This window comes from Peromyscus maniculatus, chromosome 11, assembly GCF_049852395.1.
Source record: "Peromyscus maniculatus bairdii isolate BWxNUB_F1_BW_parent chromosome 11, HU_Pman_BW_mat_3.1, whole genome shotgun sequence".
Taxonomy (NCBI): domain Eukaryota; kingdom Metazoa; phylum Chordata; class Mammalia; order Rodentia; family Cricetidae; genus Peromyscus; species Peromyscus maniculatus.
This window is the reverse complement of record NC_134862.1, coordinates 40,658,937-40,685,604: the sequence shown is the minus strand read 5'-3', so window position 1 is coordinate 40,685,604 and position 26,668 is coordinate 40,658,937. Positions and strand designations below refer to the sequence as shown.

General features: G+C 48.7%; 1 protein-coding gene and 1 pseudogene across 1 annotated transcript in view; both read left to right on the top strand.

Annotated features, from left to right (window-relative positions):
* Mapkapk2 (MAPK activated protein kinase 2) overlaps window positions 1-26,668 on the top strand; it is a 44,305-nt gene that overhangs the window by 11,547 nt on the left and 6,090 nt on the right. The window lies entirely within an intron of this gene.
* LOC143267894 (U6 spliceosomal RNA) lies at window positions 13,173-13,271 on the top strand (annotated as a pseudogene).

The window sequence follows — 26,668 nt, the reverse complement described above, 5'->3', positions numbered from 1 at the left end:
GCTACTTAAGGAAATTAATTAGGTTTGGTAAGATGGCTCACCGGGTACCCTGCTGCCAAGCCTGACCTGAGTTTGATCCTCAGGACCCACGTGTGTGTTGTAGCATGTGTGTGTCTTACCCCCCACCTCCATAAGATGGAAGCAATAAGAAAATTAGCAGTGCTAAGAATGACTTTTGTAGAGCCACATGCTGGCTTTGATTCATACAGTACCCTTCTGTGATTCAGACCTCTGTTGGAAGCTCAGCTGCTCCCAGGTCTCTTGAATTAATAACAAACAAGTTCTTATGGAACAGATGTGATGGATGAGGCATGCAGCTGATGCTGTTTGCACCCTGGTTAGTCCTTGCAGTGGGTGAGGCATGCAGCTGATGCTGTGTGTACCTGTGTTAGTCCTTGCAGTGGATAGGTGCAGTGGATGAGGCATGCAGCTGATGGATGCTGTGTGCACCTGTATTAGTCTTTGCAGTGGATGGGTGCAGTGGGTGAGGCATGCAGCTGATGGATGCTGTGTGCACCCATGTTGGTCCTTGCAGTGGATAGGTGCAGTGGATGAGGCATGCAGCTGATGCTGTGTGCACCTGTGTTAGTCCTTGCAGTGGTGTGGGTGCAGTGGATGAGGCATGCAGCAGATGCTGTGTGCACCTGTATTAGTCCTTGCAGTGGTGTGGGTGCAGTGGATGAGGCATGCAGCTGATGCTGAGTGCACCCATGTTAGTCCTTGCAGTGGTGTGGGTGCAGTGGATGAGGCATGCAGCTGATGCTGTGTGCACCGTGTTAGTCCTTGCAGTGATACTGCAAAGTAAAAGTCTTTTCTACAGAAGATGAAACATGTTCAGAGTAATTAATTCATTAGCAGTTATTGAACACCAAGTGCTAAGCGTTATTTTCGGTTCTGTAAACATATCAGCTTATAAAGCAGACAAAACTCAATCTCATCTGCAGAGGGCTTGTGTTCCTGTAGGGGAAGACAACACAGTAATTAGATGATACAACTTGTAGATGGTAACAGGTACAAAGGAGAAAATAAAACGGGAAGAGGCTCTGAAATGCCAGGAGTCAGTCTCTGTCCCCGTCCCCCTCTTCCTGTGTGTGTGTGTGTGGTTCTAGTTTTACCTGGCAGGTTAGGAAAGGTGACTCTGGGTGAACACCAGACACACTTGGTCGAAGAGGTATGTCAGGCAGGAGGAAGAGCCGAGGCGGCTTCTTTTTCCTTTGTGAGACAGGGTTTCACTATATTGCTTGAGCTGACTTTTCATCACCTGTAGCTTCTGGCCTCGGCTACTCCTTCTGCCTGATAACACCCTCTTCTACCAAGTGTGGGCGACCTTGCTGGGCTCTGAGAATGCCTGACTTGAAACCTGGTCTTTTTGTAGTTCACAGTACTGTCTCCGAGTAGTTCTTCCATGGTCCCATTATAATTCAGAACATAGGTGACCTAGCACCTAATGTTTTATTTTTCATATTTATGAAATGCTTTTTTTTTTTTTCACAAATTGCTACAGTGGTAAGAATAGTAGGCCTTGTTTGTTTGTTTTTGTTGTTGTTGTTTTTCAAGACAAGGTTTCTCTGTGTAGCCCTGGCCATCCTGTAACTTGCTGTAACCAGGGTGGCCTCGAACTCGGAGTTTTGTCTTCTTTCGCCTCCTGAGTGCTGGGATTAAAGGCATGTACCACCACCACCCAGCTGGGAGCTTACAGTTTTATACAAAATGTATAAAATGAATGAAAACACGCATGGCTACTCCAGTCTGCACTCTAGTCTAGAACCTCCTCTGGTCTGGTACTGAGTTTTATTAATAGATCAATGGAAAGCCTCCGGGAGCTGGTGCTATATAAGTAGCAGAGAAAGAGCCACAGGTGGCCAGTAAAGAATACAGAGACTCATGGGTGGGCTTCCCAAGACAGGGCAGGTAGAGGTAGGATCACAGAGACACATGGGTGGGCTCCCCAAGATGGGGCGGGTAGAGGTGGGATCACAGAGACTCATGGGTGGGCTCCCCAAGACGGGGAGGGTAGAGTGGGATCACAGAGACACATGGGTGGGCTCCCCAAGACGGGGCGAGTAGAGGTGGGATCACAGAGACTCATGGGTGGGCTCCCCAAGACGGGCGGGTAGAGGTGGGATCACAGAGACACATGGGTGGGCTCCCCAAGACAGGGCAGGTAGAGGTGGGATCACAGAGACACATGGGTGGACTCCCCAAGACGGGGCGGGTAGAGGTGGGATCACAGAGACTCATGGGTGGGCTCCCCAAGACGGGGCGGGTAGAGGTGGGATCACAGAGACACATGGGTGGGCTCCCCAAGACAGGGCGGGTAGAGGTGGGATCACAGAGACTCATGGGTGGGCTCCCCAAGACGGGGCGGGTAGAGGTGGGATCACTGCGTGGTGCAGCCCGCACCCCATGGCCACACACCTGAGACCGTCTGTGGAGGGTACGGGCAGAACTCTAGCCCGCAGCTGGCCTGTATCGAAGTGGGTGGGACTGCGGGCTGCTGCCTTTTGTTTGACCAAGGAGAGAAGGTTTCCTAAAGGACTCTTCTAAAGAGCTGGAGAGGAGTGTGGGGCTGAAGTTGCAGCAATGGTTTGTTCCCCCCCCCCCGGGGCCTCAGAGTACTCCCCATCCTTCATTGCCAGCCCCGCCACCCGGCTTCTGGCTTCCTGTCAAGGAGAGGGCAGGGCTGGGCTGGGGAAGGAAGGTCTGTCCGTTAGCCGTTGAGAAAGTGGAGCAATGGCTTAGGCCTCCTTTTTTTTTTTTTCCCTAAGCGTGTGCTGTGACGAAGGAAATTGCAACATTTTCTTTTTCTTTTTATAGAGTAAGAAGGAAAAAACCCATCTTCCAGTAAACTTAAAAAAAAAAAAAACAAACAAGTGTGTAGTCTTGGACGGTTTGTTGTCTGCCCCCCTCCCCTTTTCTTATGTAGTCTTTTTAGGACTTGGTCCCAGCTACACTTTCTGTCCTTCTCCTCAAGAGGCTGTCCTTGGAGCAGGCTGGCTGTGTCTCTAGAGAGGGAGGTAGCCATGACTTGGACCGGGGATCCTGAGCAGGTGCCTGTCTGCAGCTCTCCATGTGTCTGCTCTCTGACACATGCTTGGGAGGGTGCTGGGCTCCCTGGATGTTGAGGGCTGTTTGAATAGGTGCCCAGCCAGCGCTCTTCCTGGGCCTGCGTTCATGTGGCATGACACAAGGTTGACGCAGCTTTTGTTTCTCAACTCAGACAAGCACCTTCTTGGTAGATTTGGACTGTGTATTTAGGCAGAAGCCTTGTCTGTGAGGCAGAGATCAAAACTGGAACAATTACTCATGTTAATGTGGAGTTTGGGTCACGTCTGATTTTGGCCTCTGGGCCGGAGCTGGGCAGGAATCCAGTTAGTTGTGTTTGGAAATGTAGAGATGATATATTTTCAGAATGAAAACTTTGTGAGGTTTGGAAACGTCGTGGAACTTAACTGCCTTCCTGCATTTCTTTAGTCGGATTACTTTTCTTTGTCTTGGCCTTCTGTTCTTCAGCATAGCCCCAAATTCCAGTACAATCCAGCTTTGAGACTCCAGCTTTAGTCTTCTAAGGATGTTCTGGCTCATTCTTGGGAATGAGTCTCCTTGCCGGAAGATGTTGATCGCCCAGGGCAGGTGTAAGCTGCCTGTGTTAATTGTTGGTCCAGGCAGAGAAAGGTAAAGCTCTGTGGGTGAGAGACTTTGTTCCGGCTCTCTGTTCCCTGGTGGTGCTTCAGGTACTGGAAACACAAGGCTTCTCCTGTCTTGCTGTTTTCTTTGGAGTTAACTGCCCTGTCTTCCGGCTGGAGAGGAGCAGGAGGCTTGGGGCCAATATGAGAACCGCTCTCATGTTCTCACATGTAGTTATTTCAATTGCAGTGAAGGAAGCCCTGCCTAGGTCTCCAGTGCCCAGTGGTTGGCTGGTGGCCACTGTAGTATGCAGCTCAAGGGAGAGAACATCTTCTCAATGGAGATAGCCATTCTGGTCCAGATCAGCTAAACTTGGAGGGGACTGGGGAAGAACAACTCAAAGGCAATCATTAGAAAAAGGTCTTTTCAAAGCATTTCGTTTGTCTGTTTCAGGCAGCATCCCATCATGGAGATGCTCATGTAGCCTTGTGGCCCATAACCCAAACTGACCATCAGACTCACATGGGGTTAGCATGTGAAGGTGTAGCTTTCTGTAGTTGTCCTGTGTTTTATGGAGTCCTAGACTTTGCAGTGGAGGTATTCCAAAGAGAGTATCTTTTAAAGTTAGCTTGCAGAGATGGGTTTCATTCTAGCATTTTCTTTTTAAAGAAAACTTCAATTTTTATTGTGGGAATGTATGTCTGCGTGCACATGTTCTGTGGTGCGCATGTCAGAGGTCAGAGGTTCCCCTTGTAGGATTGATTCTCTTCTTCCATCTTGGCATAGATTCTCGGGATTGAAGTCTGGTCATCAGCCTCGCACGGCAAATGCTTTTCCGTGCTCAGCCATCTTGCCAGCCTATATGATAGCATTTCCATACGGATATCATTATATATTGTTCTATATCATCCGCCTTCCTGACTAGGAACGTGTATTTTTAGTCAGAATTGGCCAAGTCTGGCATCTGTCTAGTCTATTTTTAAATTCTTTAGTGACAGGAGCTTTACTCTTTCTTAAGGAAAGCTTTCATGTTAAAAAAAAAAATGTTATAGCTTTGTTGAGTAACAATCCTTTGGTACACTTTATCTTCTTCAGACCCATGGCAAAACTCGTGACTTCATGCCTTGTGTTTAGTCTCAGCAGACAGGCAAGAATGCTGTAGTGTGGACCCTGCCAGGCACATTTTCAGGGAGCCTCAGTAGCCAGGGGTTCTGGGGAGATGCGGAGAAGCAGCACCATTCCCAGGATCCTTTGGCTGTTAGGCCTGGTTGAGAGACTGAGCAGAGGTCTGGACGCCTGGAAGGACCTCGCATGGCTGCGGGTACCTTTTCCCTCTCACTGTGTCCTCCTGCTGCTCTGTGTGGTTGGCACATGCCCTCTAGGATGCCCATCTGCTTCCTTCGGAGACCTTGAGGGACTCAGCCATCTGATGGCTACTGTTTAGAGAGCTTCAGTAGACCCCCCCCCCCCCACGTCCTAAGCATATACCTCTAAATCTGGTATGCAGGCATGTCGGGTTTGATCTCGTCACCCTCCCTCTTCAGGCATTACTCCCTTCTCTGCTGCATATGTAGACACCCCTTTTTTTCTCTCTCGACACCTTCCATACGCTCATCCTTCTGCATCCTTTTTGCTGGGGTTTTAGTCATCCTCGGAGACTCATAGAAGATCTCACCTGCCCACGTTCTACCATTCCAGGAAAACCAGCTGTGGATGGACCAGTGGCAGTTGATCTGCATGGTTGCACAAACCCTAATTGCTGTTACCTCCACTTCCTCTCCGCTAGCTCAGCTCCAGGACGACAAGTAGTGTGGCTCGTCGTTTGGTATTCCCACATGCAGGCCCAGGGCCCAGAGCTCTTCAAGGTGCAGTGGTATGGCAGGAGTGGACCCGTAGTTTTGCCTTTTTGTTTTGGGGATTTTGAGGAGACTCTCGGGAGAGCTGGAGCCCTTGGCTCACCCTCAGCTCCAGTGGAAGAGCGCTGTGGGGAGGGCTGATAATTAGCAAGCAGCATCTGAGGCTTGTCTGCCTCAGAGGCAAACTGGTATTTAAACAATAAAGCGTTTTAAATCGAGTCTTTAAGCACCAGCTTCAGCGGCAGCTACTGCTGAGAAAGCCCTGCCCAGCAACAGTGACAGCAGGAATGGGTGGAGCCCACGATTCCCATAGCCTTGGGAAGAGTAGAGGGAAGGGGTCTGGCGGGTGTTGGAAGGAGCTGGCAGGGACTTGATTTTGCTGTCTGGGCTGGGGATGCTTGGGGAGTGGGCGAGTGTTTCCGAGAAAGGCTGTCAGCAGTCACTCAAGTCCAGTGTCTCCCAGGTTGTATTGATTTTGCTGAGTGGGCAAGAAGAGAATTTGGAGAGAGAGGCAGGAATAAACTCAGACATCTATCCTAAGGTATAAAGCACATGAAAGTATTTTTATTTTAAAATTTTTATCATTGTTTATTATTATATAACATGTTGTTATATTATTATTTTATGTGCCTGTGAGTGTCAGATTCCCTGGAACTGGAGTTACAGGTGGTTCTGAGCGTCATTTGGGTGCTGGGAATTAAACCTAGGCTCTGGAAGAGCAGCTGAGCCATCTCTCCAGCCCAGTATTTTTATTTTTAAATAGCACTCCTTCAGTACTGCTTGGTGATCCCTCATGAGTTTTTTTTCTTTTTCTTCTGATGCATCTGAGCTGGGAGGGAGGATTAACGCAGGGCTTCCTCCCTTCCAGGACGCACAGAGCTGGAGGAATTCCCCAGCCCCTTGATAGTGCCCAGACACTAACCACAACCAGCAACTCTGACAAAGGTGTTCTGAGAAACGCATGTGCCAGGAATAGTTTCAACTTTCAGAGAAGAGCAGCTAGCTTGTGAGAGGCTTCCTGTGTGTTGGGGAGTGTTTGAGAATGCTCTGCTCTCCCCACCGTGTGTGTGTGTGTGTGTGTGTGTGTGTGTGTGTGTGTGTGTGTGTGTTGCCTGCGCGCACAGCTCATGCGTGCATCTGTTTGTACTCAACCACACAGATCATTGGTGATACCTTTCAAGGTCAGCTTCATTGTGAACAATGTAGAAAGTCCACACCCCAAGAAGGCCAAGAGATGGCTAGAGGCTGATTTTCTGTAAGTTCATCCCAAGGTACAGGTGCTGATCCAGGTGCTGTGTTCTTCCTACCCAAAGTTGGGATCTATTTAACAAATAGTTTTCCTTGAGGAGTAAGGTATGCTGTTTTCAGATTTGAAAGAAAATCTGAGATGTGTAATTGGAATATGAAATTTATGAGGATCTGTGTGATGTCAGAAAGTGTGTCACTGCCTGTGTGCCATGATTTATCTGGCTCTTGATAGGAAAGTTGGGCCAGAGTACCCAGGAATCCCTCGCTGTCAAGGTCTGTGGGTCTTCCTCCTGCTCCATTCAGGTTTTTCTGCTGGAGTCGGGTGCTGATGGCTGAGCTCCCCTAGGTCATGTGTAATGGTTACTGTGTTGATGACTTACCAACATAGGTGTGTACCTTGAGGGCAGCAACCCGGGGACTCTGACAGACAGTGTAAGATAGTTGGTGAGGGTAGGGGCAGGGAAGACTCCTTAAGAAAAGAAAACTAGTTGGCTCAGGCCTGGAGAGATGGCTCAGTGGTTAAGGTCACTGTTCTTATGGAGGACCAAGGTTTGTTTCCCAGCGGATCACAACTGTTTGCAACTCCAGTTCCAGGGCATCCAGTGCCCTCATACAGATATAGCATGCAGGAAAAATACCAATGCAAATGAATAAATACTTAAAAAAAACACACAAAAAAACTAGCTGACTCTTGGGGGGCATGGCCTTATTTCCTGTGGCATGTGCACAGTTGATTCATAGGCAGAGTTGGCTTTGAGTGATGTGCAAGTTCTGCCCCTCTTACTGGTTTCTTCCGGTCCCGGGAGGAGTTCCATCACCACTGGACCCGAATAGCAGTGTGTGTGCATTCTTCTTCCTGTTGCTTTCCTCTTGCCAAAGCTCATAGGAGAAACATACAAGCAAGGTGATTCTTCTCCACGCCAGGTGATGGAAGAGCTAATCTGGAGGTTGGGTGACCCTGAAGGAAGGGGCTGTCATTTCTCCAAGCTCTGACGCCAATCCTGAAGTGTTCTGTGACACCACAAAGGTGGGGGACGGTCTAAATGTGTGTGTGTTGCCACATGAAAGGGCCTGCGAAGGTCTCACTAACGGAAGCTGTTACACTGTGTGATTTGGACATAAAGGACCTTCTCACGCTCTCTCCCCTCTCTAATGTATGATTAGTGATCAGCATACTATCTGAGAAGTAACAACACAATACTCCTTTTCTGAGAGGACTGCCCAGAGATTCAGAGACAGTCACCTGACCTGAGCCAGCACCTGTTAGAGAGATTTGAAAAAGCTGTGCTTGGGTGTGCATGTGTAGCGTGTCTGTGTGTGCGCATGCGTGCTCTGGGGGCAGGCCTGGTGGAAGAGGGATCCGGCAGGTGGCTTCTCTTAAAGGTGGCCCTGCCTGGAGCCCTTTGCTTTGTGTTTCTGGGGCAGCTTTGTCCTGCCTTGGGCGCAGTGAATAGCAGCTACATCTGTCGGGCCTGGGCAGAGCAGTTTGCAGGGTGGGGGTGAGGAGCAGTTGGCAGATACTCCTGCTGGAGGCCCAGGCTGCCCCCAGCTTCTGGGTGTTAGGGGAAGGGGGGCCGGGGGTCCTTAGGCAGCTGCTTGCTAATCCTGGCAATGGGAGGGGCGAGGGTTAGTCTGCTTTTATCTCCCCACATTCTTTTCTGACTACAATGCCAGGCGGCGGCAGCTCTGCTGACCCTTGAGGGGACAGCCAGGAAGAAGCAGGTGACTTAGAGGTTTTCTCCCCTCCTCCCTGGCCTGGGGGCTTTGGACAACAGACCAGAAGATAAAGGCACTTACTTAACTCTCCATTATCCAGAGTGAAATTCAGAATTGTGAGATAAATTGAGATAGATTGACTAAGGCTTGTAGAGGTTTATTGTAAGGTTAGTTGAAATACTTTTTAATTAAAATAAACTTTTTCCCATTTTTTAAAAAATTTTATGTACATGGATATTTTGCCTGTGTGTATGTCTGAGCACCACATGCGTACCTGTTGGTCAGAAGAGGGTGTCAGACCTCCTGGGACTGGAATTATAGACTGTTGTGAGGCAACATGTATGTGCTGGGACTTGAACCCAGATCCTCTGGAAGAGTAGCCACTAAGCCGTCTCTCTGGCCCTTTCTTGTATTTTTCAGAGTCTTGCTTGGAATTGTTTTTAGAGCATTGGTGGTATTGGTTGAACGTGAATGATTGGTCCCTAGATGTCAGGCTCCCTGAGAAATTTCTGGAAGGCCTTACCCAGAGCAAACCTAGGTCACGGGGGTTTCCAGAGCCGGTTGATGGCCTCAATGCTCTTCTGGGGCAACTTGTAGGGAGTCTGGTTATTTCTAAGAAAATCCACATCGGGGACAAAAAGGAATCGGTCCCTTCCTGTGGAAAGCATTCTGGTACTGCTGGGAGGCCTCGGTGTGGTTCAGGCTTAGCCAGGTTTCCTGTCTGTTTCCCTGATTTCATTGCTTTGAGTCCACTTTCTCCCTTCTGAGCTTTTACAGAGGCCTTCGTCTGCCCTCGGCAAGACTAGGTGTGGCGTCTTCATTTTTCAGCTTACTCTCTGGTCTCACAGGTAACCAGAGCCCCAGTTACTGAAATGGGGGAGGGTAAACCCAGTGGAGAAAGGGCTCATGCTGGTCCTGATTACTTGTCCCACTTGTCCCAGGACTGGGAAGCAGCAGTATTCAGTATTAGCCATCGCAGCCACTTGGGGTTGTACTTGCAGATTTCTAGCCTCCAGGGCATCTGCAGGGACCAGCAGCTTTGACTCCCCAAGACTGGCATAGTTCTCTTGTAGAGAAGGACCCTCTAGAGGTGGATTGAGGGGTGGACAAGGCCTGAACACATGAGAAGAGTGTGGATGACTCCCTATCAGCTGGGCATGCATCACTGCTGATGGGAAGGCCTTTAATGTCTTCCAGACGAACTGGTCATGATGGAAACTTACCCCCCGCTGGAGCTTTATTTATTCAGAAATCTTAACTTTTTCCAGGTCGTGGTAGTGTCAGCTCTTTACCCACTGTCCCTGAAGGCTTGGAAGCAGGGTGGTGGCGGAGCCTGATGCTGTCGTGGCCGCCTGTCCGTCGTCTTCTGGTCAGTGCCTCTGGCTGACTTGGGGTTCTCACCAGAATGCCGTGGGGTTGCAGTTGGGGAAGAGTTGACATTGCGCCATCGTTGCCTCTCCCAGACCCAAGTCAGCACCCCAGCTGTTCTCCATCTGGATTCAGATGCGGGGCTGCTGCTATTCTGTGTGATAGGCGCTCAGGTCTCCTCCTGGTGACTGGCACAGTGATTCCCGGGTAGGAACAGGCCCTGCAGACTTCTCCGTGCACTTCAGGCTCCTTTTTGGGGCTCTTGACCTCTGTATTAGTTACTTGGTTGTTGCTGTGATGAAGTACCGTGACCAAACAAAGGCAATTAAAGGAAGAGAGTTGATTCGGGCCTCCAGTTTCAGAGGGATGGGAGTCCACCATGGCAAGCCTGAGGCATGGTGGTCGGCGGCGGTGGCGGCGGCGGCGGCGGCGGCAGGAGCTAAAAGAGTACATCTTGAAATGCAGAGGAGGAGCTCCAAGTGGGGCTTTTAAACTCTCAAAGATCCCAAAGATCCCAGTGACTGTTTCCCGCCCCAGCCAGGCTGCACTACCCTGCAATCTCTCTGAAACTGGACTACCCTCTGGGGATCAAGCCTTGAAATGCCTGAGCCTACAGGGGGCATTCCTCATTTAAAGCACACAGCCTCTGAGCTGCCACCCATCCACACATCCACCCATCCTTACCCCCCCCCCCCTCCGGCCTAGAAGTTGTTTTGGTTTGTGAGATGGTTTTATTTGAAATGTATACGCCTCCTGTAAGACCTTGAGTCCAGAAGCTCCAGATGGTTCCGGGTCCCTGGAAACCAGAAAGGCCAGGTTGAGAAAGAGCAGACCCAGTTGTAGGCACTGATGGCCAGAAGTTCTCTGCTGTCCGGTTCTTTTCTGGGGAGATGCACAGGGCCCACTCAGGCCAGGCATGTCTTAGATTGTGTAGGGAAGAAAACATGAAAGTGACCTGACCATCGCTTCTCGCTAAGTTGACTGTAGTGCCTAAGTTGGAACTGACTTGTGCTACTTTCTGGCATATTCTTTGATCACATGACAGTCTATCACATGTTGTCTTATGCAGCCAGATTTAGATGATCTATATCATTGGAGTGGGGGTGGGAACAGAGACAGTAGTCTTAAAATTATTGAAACTGGACTTTGAAAAATATGAGTGAATTTTTTTCCATCCAGAAAAATATATTCCTTTAATTCTCTTTGGCTTCCATATTGTTGTTTGTTTTACACACACACACACACACACACACACACACACACACACACACACACACACACACAGACAGAGAGACAGACTGACTGGGGCTAAGAGACAGGCCTTCTGCTTATTGGTTCAGAATTTTGCTGTGGATCATCTGCAAAGTGGAGCATCCATGTGCAGATGGTCGAGGGCTGCTTGGACCTCAGGCCGTTTCTCTGGGGAGCAGTTGGTGAAACAGCAGGCCCCCTGTTTTTGGCTTGTGTGGAACTGCTGGAGATGTGTGAGGCTTGGATTGGCATCTGTGTATTCGGTTTCTATCTAGAAACGTGGCTTCTAGAGATGTTATAAATAGGGTTTGTCAAAACTGGACAGCACATGTATTCTTACCCCCTCCCTGGGTGCTGGATCCCTTCAGCCAAGGCTAGAGTGGGCGGGACTTGTTTCTGACCACAGTCACATAATGATGCAGCTGGTCCATAGGAGCAGGAGGTGGCATTCAAGGTCTAAGCATCAACTTTACATTTACTCTGTGCTGGCCAGCGTGGCCTGCCACCAGGTCAGCCTGGCCGAAACTAGCACTGCCTTAACCTTCCTCCCATGACCTCCCAGCCACCTCCTGGTCCCCGAGCGCTGGGAACTGGCTGTTCTTTCTCCTTCCCATTTCAGATGTGCCGTTAGCGCCCATCTGCCCAGCCACCTAGGCTCCGCCATTAGCCACTGACGACACTGTTGGTCACTCTTTTCATCCTTCAACTTAGCGACCATTCACATTGTATCTGGAGGATGCATTTCATAGTTAGTTTAGACGTCAGTGCGTTTCACCCCATACTTTCAGCACACGTACACATTTGAGTCTAGCATTTGCTAATGTGTTCCACGTACAACCCAAGTCTGTATAACGAAAAGGTTGTTCCTCTAGTAAATTCCCCCATGCTCTTCCCAGCCATACCCCTTTACAAGATGGACACACTCACACACACCCTTCCGCTCGTGTGTGTATGTATGTGTGTGCCTGTGTGCATGAACTCTTGCCCGAGGTTCATTCACATGGTTGCATGTGTTGGCAGTCTGTTACTTCTTGTGCGGAGTCCCGCGCCATGTGTGGGCATGATAATTTGCTTCTCTGGTCTTCTGTGTGTGGGCTTGGGTTGTTCCCAGTTTTGAGAACGGATGAGTAGTTCCATGTGCCTTCTTGCGCAGGTCTTTTTCTTACGAACCTAATGTTTTCATTTCTCTTGGGTGAGTAGCTGGCATGGGATTGCTTGGGGCCTGGAGACTGTTGCTTCTTGTTTCTGGCCAACTGCCCTGTCTTCTCACCGTCTGAGATTAGGGAGAGCCTACTCCTCAACTGAGTGACTCGCGCAGAGACCGTAGCTCCTCCTTGGAGCCCACCCAACTTTTTCAGGGAGAGGAAAGTGGCTGGCTCTCAAGACTTGACCATTGTTAACCTGCTCACTGCCACCAAGGAAAGTAGAATTTAGTCCCTTTTGGTGACACCCCGTAGAATTTTAGGACTGTTACTGCTTTGACCCCTGGACTGCCTCTTGAGGGTTCTCTTTTTCAGGTCCGTTGCGCTGGTTTATTGGGCTGTGTCATGGGTCTCAGATCTGCTACACCTGGTTATTCCGTTTTGAGAAAGGAGCACTGTTTTCACTGTGACCTAGAACTGAGCAGCGGTAGTCGGGATGTGATTGTGTGTGTGCAGTGCAGAAAGTGGGTGGAGCTGTGACATCAGATGAGTTCATGTGAGTCAGAATGCTGTGGATATAAGTGCTGTTAAGGTACTCAGCATGACGTCATGTCAAACTTTTGATACTAATAACATTAGCTGCATACGTTCTGCTTGCCATTGTCTCATTTAATCCTTGTTTCTGTCTGATGAAAAAGCTACTGTTAAAATTAGCTTAATCTGGACTCTATGGTTTAAAGCAGCCTTCGTATTATTGACGAGATGCATCTTTGTGGTGGGGGCTGGGGAGAGTGGGGGTGAAGTGGGGGTGGGGAGAGGGTGGTATTGATCTATGCTGTGTAGGAATTAGCAGCATTATGGCCTCTCCTCATTAGATGCAGTTGTAGTGTGTTTCCCAAAGCCATAATGATCAAAATATTTGCCAGATACTGCCAACCGTGCTTTGGGGGCAAACATCAGTCTAGTTTGGTGGCAGCACATTCACTGAAATTGGAACTATACAGAGAAGACTAGCGTGGCACCTGCATGGGATGTACACAGCCATGAAACATCCATGTCTTTCCATTTTGTTCCTCCTTTACTTTCTAGAGGGTGGGTCTGTGTTAGGGATGTGGGGCAATATTCCTCTTGGAGATCGTCATGTCGAGCCACACTTGGAATAATTTATTCCTGCCTATCAGAATGTAGAATGAAGTGATTTTGATCTTGTTGCAGAATAGTTGCTTAACTATGTAAAGATGTGTTACATTTGTTTATATTGCAGAATATTTGTTTAACTGTGTAAAGATGTGTTACATTTGTTTATGTTGCAGAATATGTGTTTAACTGTGTAAAGATGTGTTACATTTGTTTATGTTGCAGAATATGTGTTTAACTGTGTCAAGATGTGTTACATTTGTTCATGTTGCAGAATATGTGTTTAACTGTGTCAAGATGTGTTACATTTGTTTATGCTGCATTTGTTAATTATATGAAGATGTGTTGCTGTTTTACCTTGTCTGCCTGAGGCACCTGATCAGTCTAATAAAAAGCTGAATGCTAATAGCCAGACTGAGGAGGGATAGGTGGAGCCGGCAGACAGAGAGAGTAGGTAGGAGGAGGAGGAATCTAGGCTTGAGAGAATCAGAGGGAGAGGGAGACATCCTTTTTTTCAGACAGGCAGCCTCCAACCAGCCAGACAAGGAGTAGGACACACAGAATGAAAGATGGTAGAAAGCCCTGAGGCAAAACATAGTTGAAGAGAAAAAGGTTAATTTAAATGATAAGATATAGTGGGACATAAACTAAGACTGAGCATTCATAACTAATAATAAGTCTCCATGTCATGATTTGGGAGCTGGTTGGAGGCCTAAAGGAAAGCCTGCTGCAAGTATCTGAAGAACTTGTGGTTTCAGTATATCTATATCCACTTGATCTCCCCAGCAATTGCATATCATTCTGTGGTGTAGCTAGATCATGTACTTTTTAAACCAGTTTTCTATTAAGAGATACTAGTTTATTTTCAACGTTTCCCCACCCCAACCAACTGGAAGTAGGCAGTTAGTGAGTTAGTATCTTTGATAGATTCCATCATTGTCTCCATTTAATGGTTGAGGGCAGTGGAGACTTAGAAAGTGAAATAATTGGTTAAGGCCCAGCAAGCTCCCAAGCTTAAAGTTGGTATTTGAACTCTTAATTTCAGAGCTATGCTTTTAATCACAATTCTTTACATCCTTCATTATTCTTAGAAGTAGCCTAATAATAAACCAACAACATATAAGTGTATTGAAGGAGGGCACAGCCCTAAGTACAGTTTTATTAACACTTCAGCAGATACATTGTTACCCCTAAGTTATGGCAAAGGGAACTGGAGGTCTGATGTTAGAAAACTTCTTTGGGCCACTGCTCAGATGATGGTAGACCAACTGGGTCCCACCCCAGGCACTCAGAGCCTTTTCTCCCTGGTGTCTGGAGCTGACTCCTTGAGAGGGCTCTTTGCTTTTGGAAACACTAACAGAACTTTTGGGAGGTGATTTTGGCCAGTATTTCTCCTATTACATCTTTAAAAACATCTGTTACCTAGAACGCTTACTGATCTTTATTTACTTTCTTGTCACTTGCAAATTTGATAAGCTGGTTGTCTGTGATATCTTCAGTCAGCTCATCGGTAAAATAGTAGACAAAGCCAAGAATGATGTTGTGCCTGTCCTGACCGCCTGTTTGCAAATTCCCAGCAGCCACTTCCCAAATTACCACACAGAGGCTTTTATTAATTGTAAATGCTTGCTCATTAGCTCAGACTTACTACTAACTAGCTCTTACGCTTAAATTAATTCATAATTCTTATCTGTGTTTAGCCACGTGGCTTTTGGTACCCTTTCTCAGTATGACATTCTCATATTACTTCTCTGTGTTTTCCGGTGACTCTCTGACTCTGCTCTTCCTCTTCCCAGAATCCCCCTGTCTGGCTCTCAAGCTCAATCTCTTCCTGCCCAGCTGTCAGCCAATCAGCTTTTTATTAGCAAATGAGAGTAACACATATTCATAGTATAGAAAAAGATTGTTCCACAGCATGACATTCCCGAGTTAGTCATGGGATATATTCTCTGAGTTAGTCAGCAGATTTTTAGGGAATATTCAAATGCCATGTAGTGGGGGCTTAAGACTTGGAGTCAAAGGGTGGCAAGACATTGCCTTGGCCTCCAAGGGGCCTGTGGTGGGAGGAGAGTCATGTTGTGAGTTACGCCGGTGTTTTAAGCTTTTGCTTTGTTCTGACCAAACAGCTGTCAGAAGCCGTCTGAGGAACAGTTTAGATTGACTAAAGTTTCAGAGGGTCCAGTCCGTGGTCACCTGGCCCCATGTGCGTGGAAGAATGCGGCAGAGAGAGCTGTGTACCTGTGGCAGACAGGAAATAACAAGACAGGAGGAGCCGGTGACAGGATACATCTAAGGACTCACCTCCGGTGACCTACTTTCTCCAGTCAGGTCTCAACCTCTTGACTATCCAGAACGTCCCAAATTAGCACCACCGACGGGGGCCCAGGGGTTAACACATGAACCCTGGGGAACTTCTTAGACTCAAATCATAACAACTGTTAGGTGCTGTGACTTACAGGCTTGTGGGAATGAGGAAGAAAGAGGGGCTGACTGGGCCGTGAAGTGGCTGGAGAAGTTTCACAGGAATGGAGGACACCGGGATGGTTTTGAAAGGTGCAAAGACAGGAAGTCCTGAAGTGCCTCGTGTCGTTACATGTCATGTCACTTCAATGTCGGGAATGTTGGGAGGTGACAGCAGGTAGGAAGGACCAAATTCCGAATTTAGATTTTGTTTTGTTATCTAGTGGAGGGACTTGTAGAGAAGAAGGTGTCCTAGTTAGCATTGATTGTCAGCTTGACACAGTCTAGAGTCAAATTGAGGGGAAAGCCTCGGTGGAGGGATTGCCTAGATCAGATTGGTCTGTGGGCGTGTCTGTGGGGGGTTGTCTTGATTATTTATTAATACAGGAGGGCCAGCCCACTGTGAGGCATCACCCTCTCTGTGCAGGTGGTCCTGGCCTGTCTAAGAAAGCCGGCTGGCTGGGTTGTGATGGTGCGTGCCTTTGATCCCAGCACTGCAGGTCTCCTTACCCCTTCTCTCCTCTGTGGGTTTGAACACTTCCTCCCAGTGTGGCCTTCTTGCTCTTGCTCTTGCTAAGGGGTGTCTGTGTGTTTGAGCACCAGATACTCTCTGGTCAGCCAGTTCAGACAGCTCCTTGGCTTGTGTCTTCAGCTGGGTGAGGGATGAGTACAGTTACACAAGACATTACCCAGGGCCTTGTTCTTAGCAGAACAGAAGTTAACTTCTCTGTCATGTGTGCTCTTGTGTTAGGGGACTAGAGAACTGTCCCATATCTGGGTCATTTTTATTAACGATGTGGCAAAGAGTGGCTGTCGTCTCTTCCTTCTCACCCATTCTCCCATGTGTTACACAGACTGCTTCTGCCTTCTGGTTCTTTCTCTCTTGACGCAGTGTGTGCATTTGTGTGCTCATGTGTCCCTGAGTGTTGGCTCTCAATTTGTAGGAGCTGCTTTATCTTTCACCCTCCCCTCCCCCTCCCCATCTTCCCATCAGACCTGTTCGGGTTTATGAGCATGAACCTCATTCAGCTAAAGTGGAGGCTGGAAGATGGCATTGTACTTTACCATTTGAATGAAAACTTGGCACTTGATGTGACAGGGCAAATTGAATGAGCTCCTGACCCCCCTCTGCTGTAATGAAAAAAGATCTTGGGCTGGAGAGATGGCTCAGAGGTTAAGAACACTGGCTGTTCTTCCAGAGGTCCTGAGTTCAATTCCCAGCAACCACATGATGGCTCATAGCCATCTATAATGAGATCTGGTGCCCTCTTCTGGCGTGCAGGCATACATGGAGGCAGAATGTTGTATACATAACAAATAAATAAATCTCTAAAAAAAAGAAAAAAAAAAAAGAAAAAGAAAAAAGATCTCTGCTGATTCTTACAAGTCTCACCCACTAAATACTACAAAGAATATGTCATTTTTCTTCCTGTTGCTTGAACTTCAGTCTAGGACCAACTTAAAGAGTTTGGTGTGTCTCCTTTTCACCTGGCTTTGTCTTGATTTCTGGGAAAGATGCCTTGTGATTTGTTGGAAAACATGGCCTGTGGCAGATACAGTCTGTCCATTTAGTTAGTGCTCATTGAGACTCTTTTGATGTCAGGCTTTGCACTGGCCTCAGGAATGAAGTAGCGTGTGTGTGCATGTGTGTGTGTGTGTGTGTGTGTGTGTGTGTGTGTGTGTGTGTGTGTGAGAGAGAGAGAGAGAGAGAGAGAGAGAGAGAGAGAGAGAGAGAGAGAATGAGATGTGAAGAACTGCAGAGGCCCAGGAATACAGCAGGGATGGGTATCTGTGGTGGTATTTTATTTGTACTGAAATGTTATTTTAATTTTATGTTAATAAATAAAGTTGCCCTGGGGTCAGAGCTATTAGAGCCATAGTAAGAGCGTGGTGGTTAGAAGAGCTAGGTAGATTTCTGTGTGTTCAGGGATACAGCCAGTATTGGAGACATACGCCTTTAAGACCTGGAGGGCGGTACTTACAGGCAGTGATGAGGCAGTCATGTGGTTGGGTTTACAACCAATGAGAAGGCAGAACAGAAAGATTATTTAAACAGGGACACAGGAAGTACCTCCCTCTCTCGGGGAAGCTAGGAGCACTGCAGGAGGTAAGATTTTATCTCTGAGCTCTGACCTCTCGGCTTTTCTCTTTTACCTTGGCTCTGTGCTTCTTATTTTAATAATACGATTGGTTACATCTACAGGTATCTTTGGGTTTTTTATTGCTGTGATGAAACACCGTGACCAAAGCATCTTGGGGAAGAAAGGGTTTATTTGGCTCACACTTCCACATCACTGTTCATCATTGAAGGAAGTCAGGACAGGAACTCAAACAGGGCAGGAACCTGGAGGCAGGAGCTGATGCAGAGGCCATGGAGGGTTGCTGGCTTGCTCCCCATGGCCTGCTCGTCCGGCTTTCTTATAGAACCTAGGACCGCTAGCCCAGGGATATTCCCACCCACAATGGGCTGGGCCCTCCCCCACCAATCTCTAAGTAAGAAAACACCCTTTAGGCTTGTCTACAGCCCAGTCTTCTGGAGGCATTTTCTCAATTGAGGTTCCCTCCTCTCAGATGACTCCAGCCTGTGTCAAGTTGACCTAAAATTAGCCAGCACAATGGGAGACATCTAGGATGGATGAGATAGTTTAGCAGCAAGTATTTGGGGCTCAAATGCCTTAAAAACTCATTTATGGTAAAAACAAATCACTACCACCATTAAGCCATATACCAAACAGACCAAAACACACCCAAAACCTAGAGGCTGGAGTGTGAATCTTAGATTTATCTTTTACTAGCGGGTTGGCCTTGGGCAAGTGGCTTCAGTAGTCATCTTCGTAAGGTGGAGTCGGCAATAGACTGTATCCTGTAGGCTCTCAGGCTCCAGTGTAGCAGTAATGTCTTGTGTGAAGTGTAACTGACACACGGTAGTTCCATATCTATGAAAATTGCTCTTTTTGTTTCTAAGTCCTAATTTGTCTGTTGGAATAGAAAGAAACATTAGTGTTCCCAGTCTCTCACCTTCTTACCTACATTAGTTATTTTTCTGTTGCTTTGATAAAATACCAGGATCAAAAGCACTCGATCAAAAGCAACTAAGAGTTAATTTTGGCTTATGATTCCAGAGGGCTAGAGTCCATACTGGTGGGGAAGGCATGACGTGCTTTCAGGAATAGCACGCTGACTGACCACATTTCTGTGGCACACAGGACGCAGAGAGAGGGAAGCAGGGAAGGCTGTAACCCCCAAGCCCACCTCTGGTGATGAGTTCCAGACGCTCCGGATTTCATTTTTTTGAAACTCTGCCAACGGGGACCAAGTGTTCAAATACTCCGAGCCCTCTGGGCCATTTCTCACTCAAACCACTCTCCCGCTGAGGCCTCCTGAGAAGTACTGTCCCTACTATGTATGCACAGGGTTCGTTTCCACGCGGGTCAGAAGTTGTGAGCAGCGGTGTGGTTTGGACCTAGTTTGCCTTCGGTCATAGTTTGGCTCCGTTCTCCAGGAAGTTGTGATGCCTTCTTACTCTCCTGTGCACATGCGCATCCTCCTGTCACCGGGCTGTCCCTCAGTTCTGCTCCTTTCCCTCTGGAAGGAAGAAGACCAGGCCTGTGCGGTGCACATAACCCCACCCCAGTTCAAAGCTCCTCTGAATCATTTCCAAAAAAGAAATTCATGCAGCCGTTAAAGAATCATACAAACATAAAAAGTAGAAAAAAAGTATGTGTGTGTGTGTGTGTGTGTGTGTGTGTGTGTGTGTGTGTGTGTGTGTGTGTAGAATATGTGCGTGTCTATAAGGTCTGCTTACTGGTGATCAGCACTGTTAACTCCTATTTTGAGATTTTATTTTATGTAAACGAGTGTTTTGCCTGAATCTATGTTTGTGCACCATGTGTGTGCAGTGCCTGTGGAGGCCAGAAGAGGGTGTTGACTCCCCATGACTGGAGGTACCAATGGCTGTGAGCACCACGTGAGTGAGTGCTGGGAGTTGAACCCAAGTCCTCTGACTGGTGCTCTTACACACTGAACTGTCTCTCCAGCCCAGCACTGTTAACTTAAAAACAATTTCCTCCAAGAAAACCTTAGGCATTCATGAGGCCACATGTTCTTTCTCTTCTGTTTTACACATATGCATGCACACACATGCACACCCCCCCCCCACATCCCATATTCTTCTTATTTATGACTTATGGGAGTCTGTTCTCTCCTTCCACCATATGGGTCCTGGGGATTGAACTCAGGTACCCAGGCTTGTCAACATGTGCCTTTACCCATGGGGCTGGTTCACCAACCTCTTTCCTCTGTCTTAAGAAACAAAACAACAGCAGAAATACACAGGGAGTTATACATTCTGTTTAGTTTTCATTTCTTTCTTTTTTAAAAAAAAAGAAATTTAAGAACTACACAAAAGAAGAAAAGTGTTGCCTGTAATCCTTCCCATTTATAGTAAACCTAAATTAACGCGTTGGTGAGTGTGCATCTTGTCTTGAGGGCTGTGCTTTGAAAGTTACTTAGGAAATGTGAATGCAGTTCCATTAAGAAGGACATTAAACACAGCCAGAGCACCACCTGGCTCCTTGAGCGCTTTCCCAGCCACAGCACCCCGTTCTCCCCGTGGTGACGGCCGAGAAGCCGCTTCATTCTCTCCCCGAGGGCACCGTGTTCTGTGGTCTGCATCTGTGTGTACACATCTTGATCAGCTCCTTGTTTGTAGACATCTGGGTGCTAGCAGGCTCCCTGCCGTTCAGTGCTGCAAGAAAAGGCTTTGCAGGGCCATTCCTGGATCGAAGATTTAAACACAGTTTTCATAGGTATGACCAGATTTCTCCAAAAGTAGAATTCTTTCAGTCGTGAGTGAGAATCTGTTCCCTGAATATCTGCCAGTCTAGGAGTTTGTTCAAATGTTAAAGTTTTGCCAGCCTGGCACAGTTATGGCCCTTTAATAAGTATTCCTCTTTATGAGTTGCAGTGGGCATTTTCACTTAGCAGTTGTGGTTCTTTTTCTTTGAACCTCCTTTCTTATCCTTTATCCAGTTTTATGTTGGGTTGGTGGTCTTTGCTAGAGTCCAGTTAGCATTTACCCACTGTGCATCGCAACTGTTTGGAAAATCTGTCATTTACAGTGTGACCTTCGGTTGAGCCTCGGTCCTTTGCAGCTGCCTTGCTGGTGCTTCTGGAGCATGAAGGGGCACAGCGGGGGTCACCTCAGGGGAGGTCACTTCTGGGCAGCATGGCGAGAGTGTTCATGGCTTTTGGTACTAGGATTCCTCATGTCAGTTTAATTTTGGGTGGAGACGTTCCTTCATCGTAGTTATAAAATTCAGTAACAAATAGAGAATTGATTTTTGTTCTGACCAAATGTGTGGGAATACATGCACAGGGCCCTGGTACTCTACACCCATGTACCTATTTGTCTGCTTTCTGAGGATTTGGGGATCGATCTGTTGTTGGTTTTATGTTGGCATCAGTTTCTGGGGCAGCATATCTGCCATCCTCGTTGAGTCCCGCAGAGGCTCCAGCAGGCGGACAGACTCCTTTATCTCTATCAGTGATGAGGTGGGCGTGCGTCCGCTGCCCCCTCATGCTTTGGATCACAGGTAGATGAACAGTATGGCGTGTCTTTCAGGCCTGTTGGCAGCTGTCAGTGGTTTGGGAGTTGAGACTCTCTTACCACGGTGGCTGCGTCTGTGGCAGCATCTTACCTACTGCATTTGCAGAACAGGTTACATACAGTGTATAATCAGTTGATGTGCTTTTGGGGGCAGAGCTTGAGGTGTGTGTCTCCTTATAGTATAATTAAGTCCCATGGCTTGGGGTCTCATGCTTATTTGTTAATGCCTTCCGTGGTCTCCTCATCCCCGGAGCCAGTGTGGGTACACGCTGGGCACTCTAGGTTTGGCAGAGTGAGGGCATTGAGTGTGTGCCCCTCTCCAGCCCGAATCTTGACGGACCTGGCTGAGGTTGTAAGGATGGTATGTTCTGGTTGCCGAGCTCTGAGACGTCTTCATGCCTTTCATCTTTTACAGTTGTCTAACTAGGGCTGGGTTAGCTTCTCGTGTTGTGTGGAGGCTCCACTTCCCAGGCTTCCTGTGGGAAGGGGAGGCCTAGACATTGTTGAGGAGACTTCTCCCTGGAAGAGCTGTATGTGGCGCTAAGGTAGGAGTGAGCAGAGCTGGGGTAGGTCAGAGAATGGCTGAGCAGGCCCAGTCCACTCCTTCCTGAGGTGGGACCACTGAGGGGGACTTGAGCCTGCACCCCTGGGCACAAGCCGTTTTCCTGTGGAGACTGAGCGCTCAGGAGGTAACCTAGCCCACAGATGTGGGTGTCTAGTTGCCTGGGTGGAGGCGTGCTACAGGGGCTTCACATTCCAGTCCTGCCTCAGCTGGCTGCAAGGGCCTGTGGAGGGATTTCTCCATACTGGATGATCTCATGTATAAAATAGGATGTTCCCGCCCCGTGTGGGCGTCAGACAGGTGAGACGACATTGCACGGACTTGGCCGTTTTCCTTGGAGATACCCCTCCCCCGAGCTGCGCCTGCCGCTCACTCAGGAGGTTGACAAGGAGGCCTGTCTACAGACCTGCCTCCAGCGGGGCCTTTCCAGGCCTGCTTTCCTTTTGCCTTGCATAGCAGCTGGGGCAACCGGGCGGTACCAAAGAGGCGTTTGTGGTCCAGAGTGAAGAGACCGTGCCCTGGCCGCAGGGAGTGGTGAGGTGTTTCCTCCGACCCGGCTGCCTCCTGGGAACGTGGAGGTCGTGTTTAGCAGCACACCACACGGTCACACACTTGGCACCTGAAATGGACTTTTGCATCACTCTTGGCACCAGGTCGGAATCAGCACGTCTCGGCTCCAGCTGTCCCTTTAAGTGGTGTGCGGAGGGAGAACTCAGGGCCGCCCTGTATCCTGGGTCCCCACTGCCTGGTGCCTGGAGCTGTGAATAACCCCCAAGTGAAGTGAGTGTGATTGGGATCCCAGCTGCCCACTTCAGGGGAGCTAATAGACTACTACGCAGGGACAGAATAGTAAAAGCAGATCACTGACGTGCCGCCAAGAACCCATCTCGGCAGTGTGCGTGCTGTTCACATGGCAGACCTGTTTAGTACAGCGGGTGACCCCATAGGTCTGTCACTGGATGTTCAGGAGATGAGGAAATGGGAGGCACAGAGGGGTTAGGAGCCCCGTCCCCAGAGGTCACAGGGCTTGGGAGGTCTGTGGAGTTTGTGTGGGCAGCTCATTCGGTGCGCCTGTTGTCCTTGTCTGCTGTGGGCGGGGAGCGCCGCAGGCCCTGGCGCCTCTCTCTTTCTTTCCCATTGGGGATTCTGTCCCAAAGGGAAAAAAAGGTCTGTGTGTGTGTGTGTGTGTGTGTGTGTGTGTGTGTGTGTGTGTGTGTGAGGTTTAGTTTGATTTAGAGTGTCTTCTCAGGAGATCCCATGGTGGAAGATCTGGAGGGAAGGTGAGGGGCTCAGAGGTGTATGGCCAGCGTCCGGGGCCCATTTTCAACACCGGGCAGTCCTACACCTCCCTCACGGCTGCTGTCTTAGAACTTCCTTCCTGGGTTGTGGGCTCCATGACCTGATCCTGACCCCTGCCACACTTGGCAGGCAGCCCTGGCTCTGGCACCTTAGTTTAGAACACACATCTTTTGACCTTTCAGAATTTCAGACGCGCCATGTAGGGCTGAGTCTAGGCACAGAATCGGCTCCAGGCTTAGCATGGGTACCTTAGATTTCGGAGTTCCTCTCAGGTGCACCCTCAATCAGGGCCTGGGTGTTTTTAGTGGGAAAGTCTATTTTCTGGTGCGGAGTTAAGGTCCTGGGTCCTTTGTTCTCCAGTGACTCCTGCTTCTGCTGCACCTGCTGCTCCAGCTGGCCCTGGCCAGGGTCCTCTGGCAGCGTCTTGTCCCGTCTGCCCGTGGGGTGGGGCTCCAGGTGCCTCTCTTTTCTCTCTTTACTTAGCCATGTATTCAGGTTTGCAGTTTTGGCTCCCTCTCCAGGTTTGATGTGTCCTGCACTTGAATAAAAGTGGCATTGGCACCTCATGGCCCTGCCTTGTGACGTCAGCCTGTCTGACGGATGTGAAGGTCTGTCATAGCTTCGCTTATTTTTCCAACTCAGTGAGGGTCTGATAAACACGTGACTGGGATATATAGGGAGACCCTATCTCAAATGAAACAAAACAAAAGTGGAACTCCACTATAAACTCTGTTCATTCTAAAAATGAACTCTTTCATAGTTAAGCCTCGTCTCTGCAACCTAACCAGCTTTCTAGAGAATGAAACCTAATTTCATATTGGTTACTTGTCTTCCTGGGAAATTTTAGGTTTCCCTAAGAATTGAGAATTCTCCTAATCCTGTTCCAGTTGACTTCATCTGGAGGAGAGAGGCCGCCTGCAGCCCCTCACTCCTGGCTGCTGTGAGGGAGCAGAGAGGCATTCAGTCGTGATGTCCACCCCTCCGCCCCTCAGCATCATGTGTGAGTCCAGGCTGTGGACACCAGTGCTTGGATCGTGTTTAATCCTCAGACAGTTGTGTTCCTGGATCCCAAGCCAAGTGTCCAGCGTGAGGGTTGATTTTCCTCAGCACACTCTGCTGCGCTCTGCCCTCTTGAGGATTTCGTCTGCTTCGGCCTTGTGGCCTCCACAGAGGGCTGACACAAATGGACCTAGTGGTTAATCTGGCTCTGGAAAACACAGAAGCGTGGCCTGGAGCCTGCTCTGATGCCTTGGTTACCTGGCGGTGCATCTCTGATATCCCCTGCCCCCAGATGTGGAGGCGAGTGTGAGGGTGTGAGCTCCCCCTTAGGATTCTTTCTACTTTCATTCTACAGTGTGAGGAGGAGAGAGAACTGAATCGTAAGTATTTCCAGTGCCCACCTCTTGTTCACTCTTCTCCACCAGCCTGAACATTCAGATCGTCGTTCTGTGTTGGTTTTGACGTTCAGTAACTTGTGTGGCCTCTAGTAATTCAGTCAGTACTTGTTGAGTTGAATTACATGCACATGGAATTGGCCAGTGCCTCTCTGTTCCTCCTACAGCATGGGAAAGTCAAAATACCTGCCTCCCAACCCCAACACACTCCACACAGAGCTTGTGCCGTGCCCTTGTTTGGCCACACGGTGGCAGTGTGACACAATGGGGAGCTTGCATCCTGTCTTCTGACACCAGCAGATAGTGGGAGATAGTAATCTAGTTGTGGGCTTCTGCACGGGAAGTTGCTTCTTCGAAGCCACTCCGAGAAATTTCAGCCTCTAGCCTTCTCTTAGACTCTGAGATACAGGGTAGAGAGACTTGGAATTTGGAGTCAGACCATAGCTGTCTTCCTGGAAGCGTATCCTTGGGCAGGCTACTTCTCTGTAGTGTGTCCTTTAGAAACGGTTCAGCACAGCGTGGAGCACAGCATGAAAGCACGTTCGTTTTCTCGGTGGAGGTTCCTGTGCTTGCCTTTGGCTGCACCTCAGCTGTCTGGACCTCCTCACCAGGTGCTAGCTTCATGGACTTGAGCTATCCTCTCAGCCCCTGCTTACCTCGGCCAGATAACTTCATTTTAGTTAGTGCCTAGTTCTCACCTTATCACGTGTCTGGATGCCTCCACTGTCTGTGTGTCTGTGTGTCTGTCTGTCTGCTGCCTGCCTGTCTGTCTGCTCCCTGGCCTGGCTGTTTGCCTGTCAGCTTGGCCTGCACAGTGTCCAGAGCCGTTGGAGTGTGTGATGTATTGGTAAGTCTGTGTGGGTCTGTGTCTTAAGGATTTTAGCATTTATGCCCCACACTCAGTAGGCACTCTGGTAACAATGATAGTTACTACTACTGAACACAATTCAACCTTCATAGCCTGTCTGTGGACAAGCTGTTATTCCACTTTACGAAGCAGAGGTGTGTTAGGATGCCTTTGGCTCCCAACAGAATTCTACTAAAAAAGTTTAAGCGGTCAGGAGATTATTCTTAGTTTTTTTTTTTTTTTCTGTTTGTTTGTTTTGTTTTGTTTGGGGGATAGGGCCTCACATAGCCCAGGCTTGCCTTGGATTCATTATGGAGCCGCGATCAGCCTTGAAGTCTTTCTCTCTTGTCTGGTCTCCCAGTGGCTGGCATTGCAGGTATGCCTGGCGGGATATGGGATACTTGGTGATGTCACGAGGATTCGGGAAGCTGCTGTGTGTTTCACTTGCTTCCCTTCAACACACTACTCTGTGGTCTTAGGCCAGTCCCCTCACTGGTATTGCATGGTGACAGCATGCTCCTAGCCGCTGGTGCAGGAGACGGTCTGGACCCTGGGCCTTTTTCTGTGGCTGTCTCCCGATAAATAGCCTTCAGAGTTCTGGGCCTTTTGGATCTTCGGCTTGTTCCTAAGCTAGAAATGACACTAACGAGCCTTTAAGGCTGGTGAGGGTCCAGTTTCACTTAATGCCCCAGGACACCTGGTCTAGGGAAGAGGCAGGGGTGTGAAGGAGGCTCACTGAGTTGTACAACTTGCTCAAGGCTGCCGATGTGGTTGACACTAGGGTTCCGACCAGCACCCAGCTGACTCCAGAGGCTGTCTGTCTGGATCTGCTGTAGGTTTGAGTGATCTTGGTTTCTGTTCCTGATGATTCTGGAGTCTCTCTCTTTTTGTCCACCTTTCCTTGTAGTGGTTCTTTCAGTCTGTCTCCATGGGACGCTGTCCTCCGATACTTGACTGTTTCCTGCCTTCTACAGACTTCACTCTTTGCTGATGGAAGGCCTTGGTGGCTATTGGCAATGAGGGCTGTCTCAGCCTTGCTGTTCAAGCTTTGGAGGTCAAGTTGAAGTTTTGTGTAGAGTGGTTCAAGTTACCGCCGAGTGATCCTAGGATCCCAGAGGGAGAAAGACCAGGGAAGATGCTATGGAAGAGGCCT